The 16006-nt window shown below is 34.1% G+C and overlaps 1 pseudogene across 1 annotated transcript; it reads right to left on the reverse strand.

Annotated features, from left to right (window-relative positions):
• Positions 1-8582: 8582 nt before the first annotated feature.
• Positions 8583-10060, reverse strand: LOC145087942 (transcription factor bHLH148 pseudogene; annotated as a pseudogene). The gene is made up of 2 exons (XR_013700913.1): positions 9846-10060; positions 8583-9605 (listed from the first exon to the last, which is right to left on the reverse strand). The product of XR_013700913.1 is annotated as a transcription factor bHLH148 pseudogene (transcript).
• Positions 10061-16006: the final 5946 nt, after the last annotated feature.

Here is a 16006-nt window from a genome sequence, read left to right on the forward strand (position 1 = left end):
TTCCAAATTCCTAGGGCATTGAGAAGGGAAAGGACTAGAACTTGATGTGACTAAAGTTGTTAAACAACTGTCAAGAACACTCTCAAGTTTACTGAAGATTGGTTGCTTGTGGACAGTTTGACATATAGAATTAATTTGGACGGACCATATTGACATAATTATGAGTGGAGGTAACTCTTTTTTAGAATTAATGGTCATATGGGAATATGAAAATGTTTCCATAGTTGGAGTTGGTTATTGAAATCTGTAATGCCTGCAGATTCGAGCTAGTCAATTTAGAGATAATAAGCGTTAAAAATGACTTTTAGATATATAGAAGACTATTTAGGAGCTCAAAGATATAAAGACAGTAAAAAACGGAGCTCATATGTGAAAGATATGGATGAAACTTAGTCCCTACTCTTCAAGCACGGCGAATTTGATACAAATTTGTAAATCTGAGATAGAACGAGAATTATTCGATGGAGTCTAAATCAAAGTTGTATCACTCGTAAATACCAACATGTGGATATAAAGAAAGTTGAGAATAGACCTCATATATTAAAGATATGGATGAAACTTAGTCCCTACTCTTTGAGCGCGATAAATTCGATACAGATTTGTAATTTTGAGACAAAATGAGAATTAGCCGACGGGGTCTAAATGAAAGTTGTAGTACTCGTAAATACCAACACGTGGATATAAAGAACATAGAAAATGGAGCTCATACACGGAAGATACAGAAGAAACTTAGGACCTACTCTATTATCAAACCCCTATAAATAGAGGATGAATTCTTCATATTTCCTTACTCAATTCCTCTAAAATCTCTCTAGAATTCTTCTTTCTTTCTTGTTCAAATTCTCCTAGTTTTAGGGTATGATAGAGAAACTCTGAGTCGTCAAAAAGTCGACGAAATAAGTTTTTAGAGTCGGAGTTTTGCCCGCATAATTTCCCGGTTTTCGTTAAAAGTCTGGTAAGTTAAGCTACATTATTCTGTTTTCACTGTAACTTATATTTATAGTCATAAGTCATTATTATAAACCTATAAATAATATTTATCAGTGATTCAAAGTCGTTATACTGATTGATCTACTTACGGGATGATGTCTAGGCTTTGATTTAGTGAGGTGTTTAAAGTGGGATTTCTAAACAGTATGCTTCGTATACCAAACGGACCCTACCTCCGATATGATCCTACCTGGTTGTTCCTTACTTGATAGATTGTGAAGTAGACTTTGAGTTAATGATGAATCTAGACTAATACTTAGTTGCAATAAATAATAAACTAAGACGTAATGATAACGACACTAGGTTACGTCAAAGGAAAAGATGGTTGCTAGAAGCGAAGCGCTGCTTGAATTTCGAGTTGTCACTTTAAAAATCGAGTGCATAGTCCCTTTCATGAACATGATTGATTTTAATACAATTATTAATAAAAGTATTAAATATATCTTGAAATTTATATGTGAGTTATATGATTATTATCTGGAAATATGTGTTATATGTATATTTAATGATATACGCTATGCGAACCATGCATGGTTCTATATGTGTTGACATGTATTTATATGATAATAATAATAGAAGTATTATAAATGAGAAGATAAATGTAAGTTAATACTTAATACTCTGTATAAAATATTACACTAAATTAGGATAGCGTTGTCGAAATAGAGTTAGTATTGAAAATTGATTATAAGCATTGTAGGCTTGCTTAGTGATGAAATAAGACTTAAAAGAGATTCTTAGTTCAATTAAGTTTGGATATTGGGTAGTGTATTAATAAGGGTACGTGTGTGATTGGAATGGAGAGTAGAAACTCTGTTCGGGGAGATTGATGATCGATGAAGTATGTCCTACGTACAAAAGTACTTTCTATGTACCAATTCTTTTTCAAAGCTCTGTGTCTTAGGTACTGCTTGTGTCGGGGTATTATTATGTTTTGGGGTATGATTCCTACTCATACCAGGGTACTATAATATGCCAAAAGTAGTATCATGTACAAAGTCCTTTTTTTACACTATTGCGTGTCGAGGTACGAGAGCACATGGGAGTATTTTAATAGTATCTCCCCACACTTTTCTTTTGATGAGCTTTGTGTGTCAGCATTTCATTTCACAAAGAAATTAAGGGAACTTCGCCAACTGCCCATTAGAGTGTGTGAGTAATAGACCACTACCAGTTATGTCTGATGTTGTATTGCCGAATAGGGTAAGTCTGGGGGTAAAATACCTCACGATGTCAGGCCACTGCTAGGCACATTTATCTAGATAACCACCCCTAACTTAATTGTCTTCTTGTTTTTACAAACGGAGGTTCATGGTAAAACTTATTCCATTCCCCTCATTTGATGTATTTATTGATCCTCGTCTGCTTTCAGGGAATTTCCGAAGCAGCGTCGTCAGTTTATTGTTCATGTAGATCCTTTAGGCTAGATCTTGTAAGATCGTTGTATAGGATCTATACGTGGGAATCGATGGGATGGGGTAAACTGTTTTAGAGATATGATATACCTGTGTTAATGATAATAGTTGGATTTGCAGGTTTGAGATATACATTATTATCACATTGTGGGATTGAAATCCCTATGTACTCACTAGGTTTCACAAGCTAACCCGCTCAGTTTATTGTATCACAGGTGGCTATATGAAAGATACATTCTACTGAGAGATTCAATGATTATTAGGCCACTAGTTTAATTATTGTAAGGCTTGTAATATTTCGTTATGCTTATTTTTCTATATTGATGATGACATCCCAATATTTTAACATAAATAGAATACATTTCTTCGGAAATGCTTTGATAATATCATTATCATGTTTTCTAGGAACGAATTCCGCAATATTATTCTTCAAAAATGATACTCTAATTTTTAAATAAGCATAAACAAATTGATATTTTCTCATCATGAAAATGGGGATGTCACAAAATCTAGATGGAGTTAGAAACTTTAATGCAAGGAAGGTGTTCAAGGTGTGTACCTTGAATTTAAGACTTCTTACCATGGGATTGTTTTTAGTAACAAAGTTCCAATGGTACATTTTGTAATATCGTTGGCTAAGTCTCTGTGACTTTGAAGCTTCAACATTACAAAAGAACATTGCATGTAAGGTTAAACTCTAACACATTCTAGCAGTGACAAGAATTTGAAATTGTGAAATGAGTATCATTGGAATAATGTCCAATCGATAGGTTCGCATAGGAAGGGCCATAGAGAGACATAGTATGCATGTTTATAATATGGCATGACTGATGTTTAACTCAAGTGTTTAGATGATTACTCGAAACATTATACAATGAATAGTTTGAGACCATAGTTACTTTGGTTATTATTGTGTTTCACTTCGCATGTTTTACTTCCAGGATAATTGGATTATTCAAACATCCACAGTCGCTCATACTTTTGGAAGTAAGTAGCGAATTAAGACTGTCATGAATTGAATTGTAGATTGTCTAAGGGTTTAGACATAGCAATATTTTTGCTACAATGTTCATGAGTACTTGAATATGGGGATTTTAAGTATTGGATAAACCCACGCTCATAGAATTACTTCATGGATTTTATCAAAAGTAATTTTGAGACGATAATATCTTATATTCTTGAAACGGAGATATATGAGTTGTTGTTTATGAGTAGGTTGTGCATTGATAATACGTAAACGTATCAGTAACTTCATGTTATAAAACATATCGTTGTGTATGATTTAATGGGTGAATTGTGCAAGCATAGAAGTCGAAGTATATCTGTTCCTTTTGCCCTGACGGGAAAAGCGATATCCATGGGCCCCACGATGATTTGATGTCAACATCTAAAGCGTTTGGCCAAGCCTGGACTAAATTGATGTGTTCAATTAGTAGTCTGATCTCAGTCGTCATAAATCAGAAATCTGGAAACAAAATTTTGGATAATGAGATTGATTATAATCCATGTCTCATGTCCATACGATATCTTGTAGAACAGAGGAATATTTGTTCACATATCTTACAACATGTAACTAACTGAGTCAGAGTTCGTCAGCAGCTTTGAGAGCTATAATTTGCTAATCAGTTTTTGAAGTTATACTGGCAACTATAGTTAGGTTTATCTAAGTGGGAGACTGTTAGATTGGGTATCTAAGCCCATAACTATAATTGGTATATACTTGAATTGATAGTAGCATAGTCCTTTTGGGTTGCCCTCAAAACTAGCAACTAGACATGATGACTTTTGGAGAGAGGTTGAATTTATTATTTGATTAATAAATTGAATAAATGATTTATTAATGTATTATGGAAATAATATATTAATTAGAAATCATATTATTTAATTAATAGTTAATTAGAAATTAATTGGAATTAATTTTGGGATTAATTGAATTAATTAAAAGTGCATGGGCCGTTTAGCAATTTATTGATAGTTGAGGAAAGAGGCTCTAGAACCTCCCTAGAGAGGATGGATGAAAACTTCTAGGAAGGCCCTAGAATATTCGTCCAAGGGCTCTTGGATGGGGATTCTTGGGTTGCTTTGTCCTTAAGCTAAGGGATTAGGGTTTCTTCCTAAAACCCTAACTTTGGCTCTATGCTACCTTACCTATATAAGGAGCCTTACCCTTTCTCATTTTCGGCCATCTGAAACCCTAGAGGAATATGCGAAAATTCTCAGGCCTCCTCCCCTCTCTCCTCTCTCGTCCTTTTGCTTGTTTGGGTGTGATCTACTAGAGGCGTGACACTTGCTCTCAAGGTATCAAGAAGACTAGGATTTCATTGTTAATTCTACATAACAATCAAAGGTATGTTTACTAATGCTATTTAAGATTTTTGAAAATATTATAGATTTCCTAAGGTTTTCCATTTGATGTTCAAATGCTGTATGTTCAATTAGAGAAAACATAGATCGGGAAAATTAGGGTTGCATGCACACATAGGTTTTTTGTTTGTTATGCTCAAAACCCATCAGATAATAAAAGCAACTCTTGGACTTCATCTTTAAATTTAATCCCAACCGATGTCAACCTTGACAGGATTGAATTAAATTCATTGACATGTTCAATCACTGATCCATCCTCCTTCATCTTTAGATTTATCAATTTTCAAATCAAGTGAACCTTATTCATTGTCGAAGGTTTCTTGTACATGATAGATAGCGCTTTGATCAACCCATAAGTTGTCTTCTCATTGGCAATGTTGTAAGCAATGTTCTTTGCCAACGATAAAAGTACCACACCAAGTGTCTGTCGATCTAACAACTCCCAATCCTCCTGCTTCATAAGGAACAACTTATCTTTAGAAAAAGGTTCATGTAAATTCTTTTGGTAAAGGTAGACTTCGATTTGCATCTTCCAGAAACCGAAACCTTTTCCATTGAACTTGTCAATCTTAACTCTCCCATCTTCCACCATATCTCTAATACATGTTTGTTGGGTGACAAAAAAACAAGTTAAGCAGTTCAGAAAAATATCAAAAAACAAACTTCGGTGAACCCACGAAATATTCTGAAAAACGTAAATCAAAAGAACACAATTTTTAACGTTGTTCGGTCAAGATGACCGACGTCCACGGGCGAACAAGAGAGAGAGGATTTAATTAACTTTCTAGAACTATTACTGTTGGGTTTTGAGCACTATAACACTTCCTAAGTGCACATGCAACCCTAAATGCTTTGGATCTATGTTTTCTCTAATTATACATGCATTTTCTTTTTCTAAAGCATTCACCCTAACTAGCATACCGTTGAAACTATATAACAAAACTTTGGTTTGGATGCTTACCTCTTGAGTAGGGTAGAGTTCTTAACCTTTGAAAGCTTAAGCATCTCAAGTGTGATGCCTCTAATGGTTCACAAACACCAATATGAAAAAGGAGTTTCTAAGAGAATAAGTTACTTGTCTCTATTGAAGGTGCAACCGATTTTGGTGCATGAACGGGGCATTTTATAGTTGTGGCAAGTGTTAGGGTTGTACTTTGTAAACTCTAAGGATCCATGACTTTACACATTCCTATGATCCATGGGTTTAACCTCCATGGACTATCCATGTGTTATATTATTGGTTTAGCGCACTTACATAATCATGGATCACTTAGCCCATACTATAAGAATGATTGATTTACATAATCAATCCATCCATTATTTAATTAGTCTCTTTTGACCACAAAATTAATTCAAAATTAGTTCTTGGACAATACTAATTAAATAACCATATTAATATATTATACTTATAATATATTAATAAGTCGTAAATAACCTTATTCCCATAAAGTCATCCTATCAAATTGCACTAGTGAAGGCGACCCAAAAGGACCATGCTACTATTGGGTCAAGTACATACCAGTTATAATTATGGGCTTAGACACCAAATCCAACAATTACAAGCACTCAAAATTGTATCTCGTTTTAAGCTCTCACAGAAATTTAGCAATTTACAATGATGGGGTATGAGCCTATTTATACTTGAGGGATCAGACTTAAAACCCTAACGAGCCTAGCCCATTGGTCCATAATCCCATGAATGGTGACAACCAATCATATTCTACCATGCAACATCTTCTGGAACATTCTTCCATGTCATACAACCCATGAGCATCAGCAACACACATGATGGACCACCTTGACCATAATGGAGCATCATGATGTATAAGTGACACATCATGAGCACTAATGATCCAACATCCATCATGGTGGCACAACATGGTGTAATCCTTGAACAATACCAACTTTTGAGCATCTTTGAACGATCTTAAGCATCATAAAGGACTTCATAGCATACTTGGTTCATCAGGGATACCATGACTCATCAAGGAACCAAAATGACTCATCTTGCACCATGATGGTGCAACATGTGCAAGGATGGCACAACAAGCTTGAAGTGTGGCGCAAGAACTTCTAGCTTGGAGCAACATCACCACCTTGGCACAACAAGAACATACTTGGCGCAATAGTATACTCCATGGCGCAAGAGGAAACCCCAACTATTTTTGCCAAACACGCCGATAGCCATGACAAACACTAAAAGATAACTCATTTGTTGTTGAATATGGTCGCAAATTCAAGAATATATGTGATCTAACTTTCCGTCATTGGTCATTATGTTGATGATATGGATAATTCGCATTGGTTTTTATGCGGTTTTAGTCATTTCTTTGAAACCTTCTCCGCTGCCCTATGTGCCAACAAACATAGACCAGTCTTATGTGACCCCTATCAAGCTAAGGGTCATGAATTCTTCCTCAAATCCATTCATGACACTACTACGCCTCAAGCAATCTTTAACACCACTTAAAACTGATCCAACCAACAACCCTTAAACCAAGATCGTGGGCCAACATATGTATAATCACACTGATAATAATGGTGTCGCGTTTAGCTGAAAATAGGATATGTAAAGAAGCTTTAGCATTATTCTACAAGATGTGTGCCCAAGGAACAAAACCTGATGATGTGGTGTTTCATTTTTTGATAGCATGTGATTGGCTAAAGTATGCCTCTAATAAATTAATAAGTTAATAAAATAAAAAGGATAAAGATATTAAAAATGTTAAATTTACATGGGCCATGCATCAAAACTGAAATAATTAATTTTGAACTTAAACGCTAATTTGAAACAAAAAATAAATATTGGATTGAAGCTGTAAATTTTGTTCAACCGCGAAAATCAATTTTATAATATACTTTATTCTTTTTTATTAATAAACATATAAAGTCATCATATTCTAAGTTTTTCTTTTTCTTTTCCTCCGCCAAGAACAACCACACCAAGCAAAGATTAGGCATTAGGGGATTAATTTAATTAAAGCATGGGAATCTCAATTATTATGTTACAACTCAATCAAAACCCTTCAAAAGTCCCATCTCCCATGTTTATTAACATTGAAAACCTAATGCTTGAGTTGTAAAGTATGTTTGATATATAATTGTATAATCCAAGTGGTTAATCAAACAAAGTTAAATTATTATTATCATAAGCAATGGTTCAAAAATCCCGGTCTCTTGCCCCTATTGCAAAAAAACAAACACCCTAGTCTTTCAACTCTCTTGCACCATTGGTCACAAGAACTTTTGCCAAATAAACTTTTTAAATGACCAAACGTTTATCCTCGAAACATCATATCCACTATTTGTATTGATGTTGATAAAGATTATATAATGGCCATTAAACATCCACCATGTCTTTGTTAATTACAAGTATTATGTTATTCTTATGGATACGATCATTCCCTCCCACTAAAAGAACATTTTATGAGAGGTAAATCAGATATCCAGTATTCTGTTTAGATGAGATGACATACATAAGTTTATATGAGATATACAATCTTCTATTGGATGACAAACATTACACAAAAATTTTAGTGCAGACAACGCTAAATCTAGTAAAAAATGGAACTCTATATTGCAATAATGGTATTGTACAAACACATAGAAAATTTTAGAAGTCTATAGCATCAAAGAAGTGACAAAACTAATACTATGTTTCTTGTTCATTTTCATTTCAGTTAGATGTATAATCAATAAAGTAAAAAATTTGTACTAAACTCTAGTTCAATCATGGAGTATAGGTTGTTTTTCGATATTTGTAAGTGCATTACATGGACGATTTATAAATTTATACTAGTAGTAATTTTAGGATAAAACCAAAAAAAAATAGTATAATAGAAAGAATAATAGGAATGGACACTGACTGTGAGTTTTAAGGTGTTATTGTCTACACAATGTCATGGAAAGACAAATTTTTACCATCATCATCACAGAAAAAAAAAAAAAAAGAAAAAAAAAGGTAGAGAATGAATTTGAACAGTGGCGTGAGGCGTAGGTGGATGAAAATATAAAATCAGAAAAAAAGAAGGAAGAAGGAAGAAGAAAGAGAGTGGATATTACAAGCTCTGTGGTGGCTGCCTAAGACTGAGCTGACTTAGAATCATAGCGCCGGTGCCGGGGCCGGAAGTCGAACTGGAGCCGCCGGAGAGAAGGTCGGCGAGGGCAGCCATGGCTTTAACTTGCATCTCAAGAGCGGCTATATAATCAGTTGCTTCTTCCAATACAACCGGCAACGGTTGTTTCCGACAACCGGGAACCAACCGGCCGAGAACACGTGTTTTCCTTTGCACTGCCGGTAGATTTTTTGTCTTCAGCTTTAAAATACTCACTCGCGGCTTTTTTAACCGGCTATTACCTGTTGCTGTGACAGCGGTCCCTCTCTGTCTTCTGTTATTCTTCATAAACTTAAGCTTGATTTTGTTCGTGAGAATCGCACGGCTCCATCGACTCCGACCTTTCGCTGTTACTGCAAGGACTCGGTCGGCCGCTTCACGAACGGCGCGTCCACGGCGAGGAGCAGAAGGCGGAGACGTGCCGGAGTTGATCCGGACATTGCGGAGCGCTTGCAGGAGTTTTGAGCTGTATACTTGTTGCTGAGCTTCGGATTTCCATGAAATAATCTGGTTGTTATTGTTACTCGAGTTCTCAATCGTCTGATCGCCAGTAGATTGCCTATGGATTCTCTTCTTCTTTCTTCTCTTCGATGAATCACGTGCTCTTTCGATGTTGTTCGTTACCGGATCCGAAATCAACGTCGACGACGCCATCACCAAAAGAAACCGTTGGAATTATTTCTCAGGACGGATCAATAGCCAGAGAATCCGAAAACAGTACCTGCAGATTCAACTCAATCGTGTCAGAAACAAGAATCAATAATTCGAATCAGGAAGCAGACATACATGTTCTCTGTGTAAACAACAAACTACGCATTTCATTGGTAATCCAAATCGAATACAAAACCGATAAAAACTTCTAAGAAATATCTACATCGATTACACAAATAACAAATCAACAGATAATAAACAAATTTCTCACGGAATCGATAAACATTAAACAACAATCGATGATTTATACCTTGAAGAAGAAAAGCTGATCTAAATTCTTTTCTCTGATCAATTCACAGCTTCAGATGAATCGTTCTCGATTTGCATATGCAATTCGAAAAGAATCTCAACTAATAACTATTGTTTGGTGCGTATTTGTGAGTGAGAGAAAAAGAAAGTTAGAAGAGAGAGAGGAGGATTCACAGAGAAGCACGCCTTGGCCCGTTCTCCTTTCTTTCTCTCTCTGTTTCTCTCACGTTCGTTTTAAAGCTCTTGTATTTTTTTGTTTTACCCCTTTCAGTTTTATTATTTTCCATTTTTATCCCTCATTGTTTTTGTTTGTTTCTTTATAATGTTCGTGCCATCGTGGTGGTGATATGGTCCACATGGGCCCCATCTCGCCGTTACACTTCCTCAACCCACTACGTCAACTCTGTTATGTTTCCGTTATCCCCCACCATTGCTATGCCCTCTTTTTAACTTCTTCTTTTTTTTTTTTTCATTCTAATACTCCCTTTACAAAAGTTAATAATTTATTTTTTAAGTAGTCATGTTTGTTAAATAAAAAATGGATTATAAGTTAATTATTTTTTTAAAAACCCATTTAGATTAGTTTTCAAAAATTTTTAAATTTTTTAAATATATTTTTAATTAGTTATAAAAAATATATTCTTGTAAATGTGATTTTATATATTTGATCTGATTTATCAACTAATTTTTGTTCGGCTAACAGCTATATTTTGAATTATGAGGTAGTTTTTTAGTTACTATATCGACTATAGCCTTAATGTGAAAATAATCTTAAAAGATTTAATTACTGATTAAATATCTAAATTGTAATGTGCTCTTTATAAACGATTATTTAACAAAATAAGTGATACTTGATCCACTATTTTATTTGATTATATATATTATAAGTTTAATATGTGTTTATGGTCAGGAATAAAGATTTGTAATCATCTGCTTCTTTTTGTAAATTAATTAAATAAAATTCCGAATATTGTAGGGTTATTTCGAAGTAAAACCTAAAATTTTGATATTTCTTTTTTACTTTTTAGATAATATTTTGTATCTTATAATTTAATTCAAAAATCGTATTTATTATTTATTTTTGTTTATTTGTCTTTTTATTCTATTTATAAGTTTATAATCCGGCAACAAAAGAATTAGATAATTTCCATAAAAGTGGTCAAACTATTGTTTTTATACAAATAAAATATTGTTTGCATAATGTATAAAGAACATAACATTTTAATCATATTTTGGAAGAGAGTTTTTTACTATATAGAAACCTATATACCACAGGCTAAAAATTAAATCAAACTTTAGGTTTAGATTGTAAATTGTTATTTTTGAATGTTATCTAAAATGGGATCAAAATCTTAGGTGTAGTTTGTTTTTTAAGGCAAAATATCTGCAGTTTGCAGACCATATCTGTAGAACTCTACAGCAGAAGAGGTGGACCAAACGTCTGCAGTCTGAAAAAAGAAGACTGTTTGTTTTTTTAACATCTGCAGACTATTAAAATAAACTAAAATCTAAACAAATTGATTTTTTAAAACTACAAACTAATTTTTAATATATTTATGACTTTGTTATAAATGATTAACAAATCTTAATCAACTTTTATGTAATATTGTATAAAAAGTGAAAATAAAAATTATACAAATTAACGTATATATTTGATAAAAACCAATTTTGGTCGTAAAGTTATGCCTAAACATTGTAATTAGAAATCAACGAATTTGATATATAAATAGATGGAAATAAACTTCAATTTTTTTCAATTAAATCAATTAAAAACGTGTCATAAATATTTTTGTAAGAAATTGACAATGTTGTATTAAATAATGGTTTATAAAATTTAGCACAAAAAATATAAGAATATATTTTTTTCATATTTATATAAACAACTTTAACAACCATTATTATAATAAATTTTTATTTATAAATTTGTCAAAAATATCATGTTTGTGTCGCCGAACTTTTTTTAAGTATTGTAACTTTTATTTTTTCAAATTGTTTATCACTAATAAAGTTGGAATAAATATAAATTCAAAAAAACTAAAAAAATAAAGACATATGTGTTTTTTTAGGATATAATATGTCTGAAGATATTAGAAAACTCTGATCCACATATGCGTCAAGAAGAGGGCGCGCATACATTTTTAGTTCTACGGTCTTCAAAAAAATAAACAGTATGCGAAGGCTAATGTCTGTGCGTGGTCTGAGCTGTACAGACAGAAAAGATCAAGAAGATCTACGAACAGAAAACAAACACCATCTTAGTTTTCTTTTTTTTAAATGACCCATAACTGATATCTGATAACTTTGTGTATCATTTAAGTTGTGCGATATATTGTTATTTGACTACTATCAATATTTTGTAAGCTACAAAAAAATATGTGTTTATATTTTTTACATGTATTTTTTATTATTTTCCGTAATTTGCAAGATATTCATATGCACATGTTTTTTTGCCCTTTTGTTTTGATGTCAGTGAAATGGCAAGATATTTCTTTCAAATGAAAATGACGAATATACCCTGTGATGAATTCAAGCATCATTACAACATTCAAATAAAGTATGTAATTTTACACCACATTTACCAATCTAATGTCAGTAGTAAAAGATTCTACTTCTAGTCTCTTCAAAAACAAAAGGCATGTTGCATGTTTTGTTTCGAGTCCCATCATTGCCATTTCTATTATTACAATCTTTCAAAATAATCAGATTATGCCCCCACCAAAAGAAATTCATATAGAATTTTACATCCTTTTTTTGCAGTGTTTTCAATGAATACAATAAATAGTCGATATTATATAGAAAAAAGCCATAAAAAATTGCTTTAAATATATGCTTTTGCGTAAATTTTATAATTTAAACACTCTGGATGCCTTTAAGCAAACATCAAGAAGAAAAGTATTCTTCATAGTACCAGAAATGAAGAAACAACATAAATAAGCATTCTTAAGTAAAAAATGTAATATATTTATTTATAATTTCCTTATTTGTTTTAAATTATTAATGTTAGGGGTGTTTGGGAGTGCTTTTTAACTTCATAGGGTTGTTTGGAAAAATTCTTATTGACTTTTTCAAAAAATATGAATTACTAGCTTTTTAAAAGCTCTTTATTTTGTGTTGCCAAAAAAGCCAATTAAAAAAACACTTTTGAAACATCTTTTTAACTTATTGATTTAAAAATAAAAACAATAAGTCATTTTAAAAAGCATTCGAAAACACCACTTTAGATTGTGTTGAAAAATCCGTTAAGTAATCAACAAATTACTAGATTTTGTATAGATCATATGAGTTTACTTTTGAGATTAATATTTTGCCCCTATAAGTCCAATTGTGAATATCGTTTTGCTTCTTTTACTTTCAATTATCAATTGCAAGGGGTATTACAAAAGTGAAAAATGCAAATCATATATTTTTTTTTAACAACTGAATTTTATTGAACACGAGACTGGCAAAATGTTAGCAAATTACAAAGAAATAGGTAGAAGTGAGTTTTGAATCCGCAAAACTCAACTAGCCTTAATCTTATTGTTTCTATGAACAAACCAATTATATGAGAAATCAAATACATCATCAAAAATAAAATCTTTTCAAATTAACATCCCCAAACAACACCCAATTTCTAAATCGAGTCCACAGTCTCTTTCCTATTGTTTGAAAGAGAAAGCGCATCTAGCCAATCGAACATGTCCCGCAATGTGTCCCATCATGGCAACACAAAGTCAACCCACCTAAAAACCCTTTGCCAAATAGAATTCACTACATCACAAACAATCAACATATGGTCTATTTTTTAACCTGTCGGGTACACAACGAGCACATCAAAGAAAGAACATTCAAGCCTTTATGACTTAGATTCCACCTTGTGGGAAGGCAATCAATATGAGTCTGCCAACCTTCCTTGGCAAACATCGATCCCATCTCGTAAAAGAAGAAGCATCTGGAAGACAACTATTATCAATTATCAAGCGAATGGCATACAGTGCGAACCCAATAACTCCATCAACCTTCTACCTCTAGGAATCCTGCTTAGACGACAATTCGAAAATTACCAAGAAATGTGAATAGCTCGTCATATTGTCACTACAAAGCACCACTATGGATCGGTAGGTTCCAGGACCACGACCACCCATAAGACCATCTATCAACAATAGAACAATATTGATTTTGTTCACGATGATATAACCGATGAAACCTCTCTTTTAACAACATATCACCTATCCAAAGATAATCCCAAAATCGACTGGCTCTCTCGTCCCCAACTCTTTTCCGTGTAAAGAACGAGGAATAACACCTCTCTTGTGGATTGTATATATAGAAGCAACAATCAGAAACCAAACCCCTGAGTTAAAATTCCTAGAATTTGCAAAAATGTCACCCCGAGGATAACTATACAATTCAGAAATCACCTTAACCCATAACGAACCATCCTCAACAAAATAGCAAAAAACTTAGTTTTCAAAACCTCTAAACTCGGATCATGTAACATCCCGATTTTCAAGGACAAAATTTTCATTTTTAATTAAGTAACTGATAAAATAGTTTACCAAAAACATTACCAATGTCAAATCAATTTATAAAACTGTAACAACGTGTCTCAAAACCATATCATCAATAGTAATAAAAACCAGAGGACAATCCCAGAAAACTCGATGCGGAAATCACGTGTGAGTGTGATGTGTCGCTACTGCACCGGCTCCTTCCCCTTCACTGAAGAGGTACCTGAAACAAAATTGAAAATTGTAAGCACGAAGCTTAGTGAGTTCCCCCATCATACCACATACCATACAATCACATAGAATACATACTGTCGGGTAATTTAGGGGTGCCCGACCTACCCGGTCCGGCCATTCTGGGGTGCCGACCTACCCATGTCAAGCCCTTCTGGGGTGCTGACCTACCCATATCAAGTCATTCTAGGGTGCTGACCTACCTTTCGGTCCTAACAACCGAAATACGAGGACTATTTCACCTCCTACTACTACCACATAATATCATTGCATAATCATATTGTCAGGCATATCTGGGGTGCCCGACCTGCCGTTCGGTCCAAACAATCGAACTTGAGGACTAATCCCCTCTACTACCTCTATCACAAATAGCATATCCTGCTAGCACATAATCACATCAGGTAGTAGCAATCCTAGATGAATATCACAAAGACAATCATCTAACAAACATCTCCTACTAGTGGGTCGGCATTATGGCCGTAGACCCACTTCTACTGGAAGGTAACTCACCTCTCAATAGGCTGTTGAATAACTCGTGCAAAGGTGACACCGTCGACTGCTCCAACTACTCCCCGACTATAATGACCAAATAAACATTTAGTCAAAAATTGATGGCTCTTTCTATGGGTAAAATGACTATTTTACCCCTTTTGATCTAATTTGGGCCATGACCTAGGCCCAATCCTTTCTAGTCCTCACTAGGGCCTATTAAGTCCCCAAATGGCCCAATTTTCTAAATTGGGTCCAACTCTTCAAATGGGCTTTCCTTCCGGGCCCAAACCAATTCTTGGGCCCTTAACTGGCTTCTGAAGTCCCATCATGGCCCAACTACTGTCACGTCCAAAGCTGGGCCCAAACCGAGGCCCAATAACTTAAAACCCACTGACTAAGCGTACGCTGCGCGTACTGCTTGAATAGCTTGTACGTTGCGCGTATTGCCGTGTACGCCCAACGTACTCTCCTGTTAAGCCATCTTTTCCAAAATGACTTAATCCCTTAAGACAAAACGTCTAACTTACAGATCTGAATTTCATGCTTCGTCCTAGTCCTTAAAGTTGGGCACTTGGTGGCTTGCAACCCACCAAATGAGCCCAACACTAAAAATGACAATGAACTTCCAAAGAAAAGGCTATATCTCTTGCATGGCTCCATAAAAGCCTCAAAGCTTGCAACTTTACTGCTAAAGTGACTCATTGAGCTTCAATGGTGGCAACCCTAAGCTCAAAATCGGAGGTGCATGATCAAGATCTAATCTTTGGACCTAAAAGGTCTAAATCTTCCAAAATACTAGATCTAAACATTGAGGAGGAAATTTAGGAGCTTTATACCTCCTCTTGATGCCAAATGATGAGCTTAATCCAGATCCCTGAGCTCAACGTACTCAAAGGTTTCTTCTCCAACCTCTCATTCTCTTCTTCAAAGCTTTTCTTCACCAAAATGA

Source organism: Lactuca serriola, chromosome 1, assembly GCF_051521515.1.
Source record: "Lactuca serriola cultivar US96UC23 chromosome 1, Lser_US96UC23_V15, whole genome shotgun sequence".
Lineage (NCBI taxonomy): Eukaryota > Viridiplantae > Streptophyta > Magnoliopsida > Asterales > Asteraceae > Lactuca > Lactuca serriola.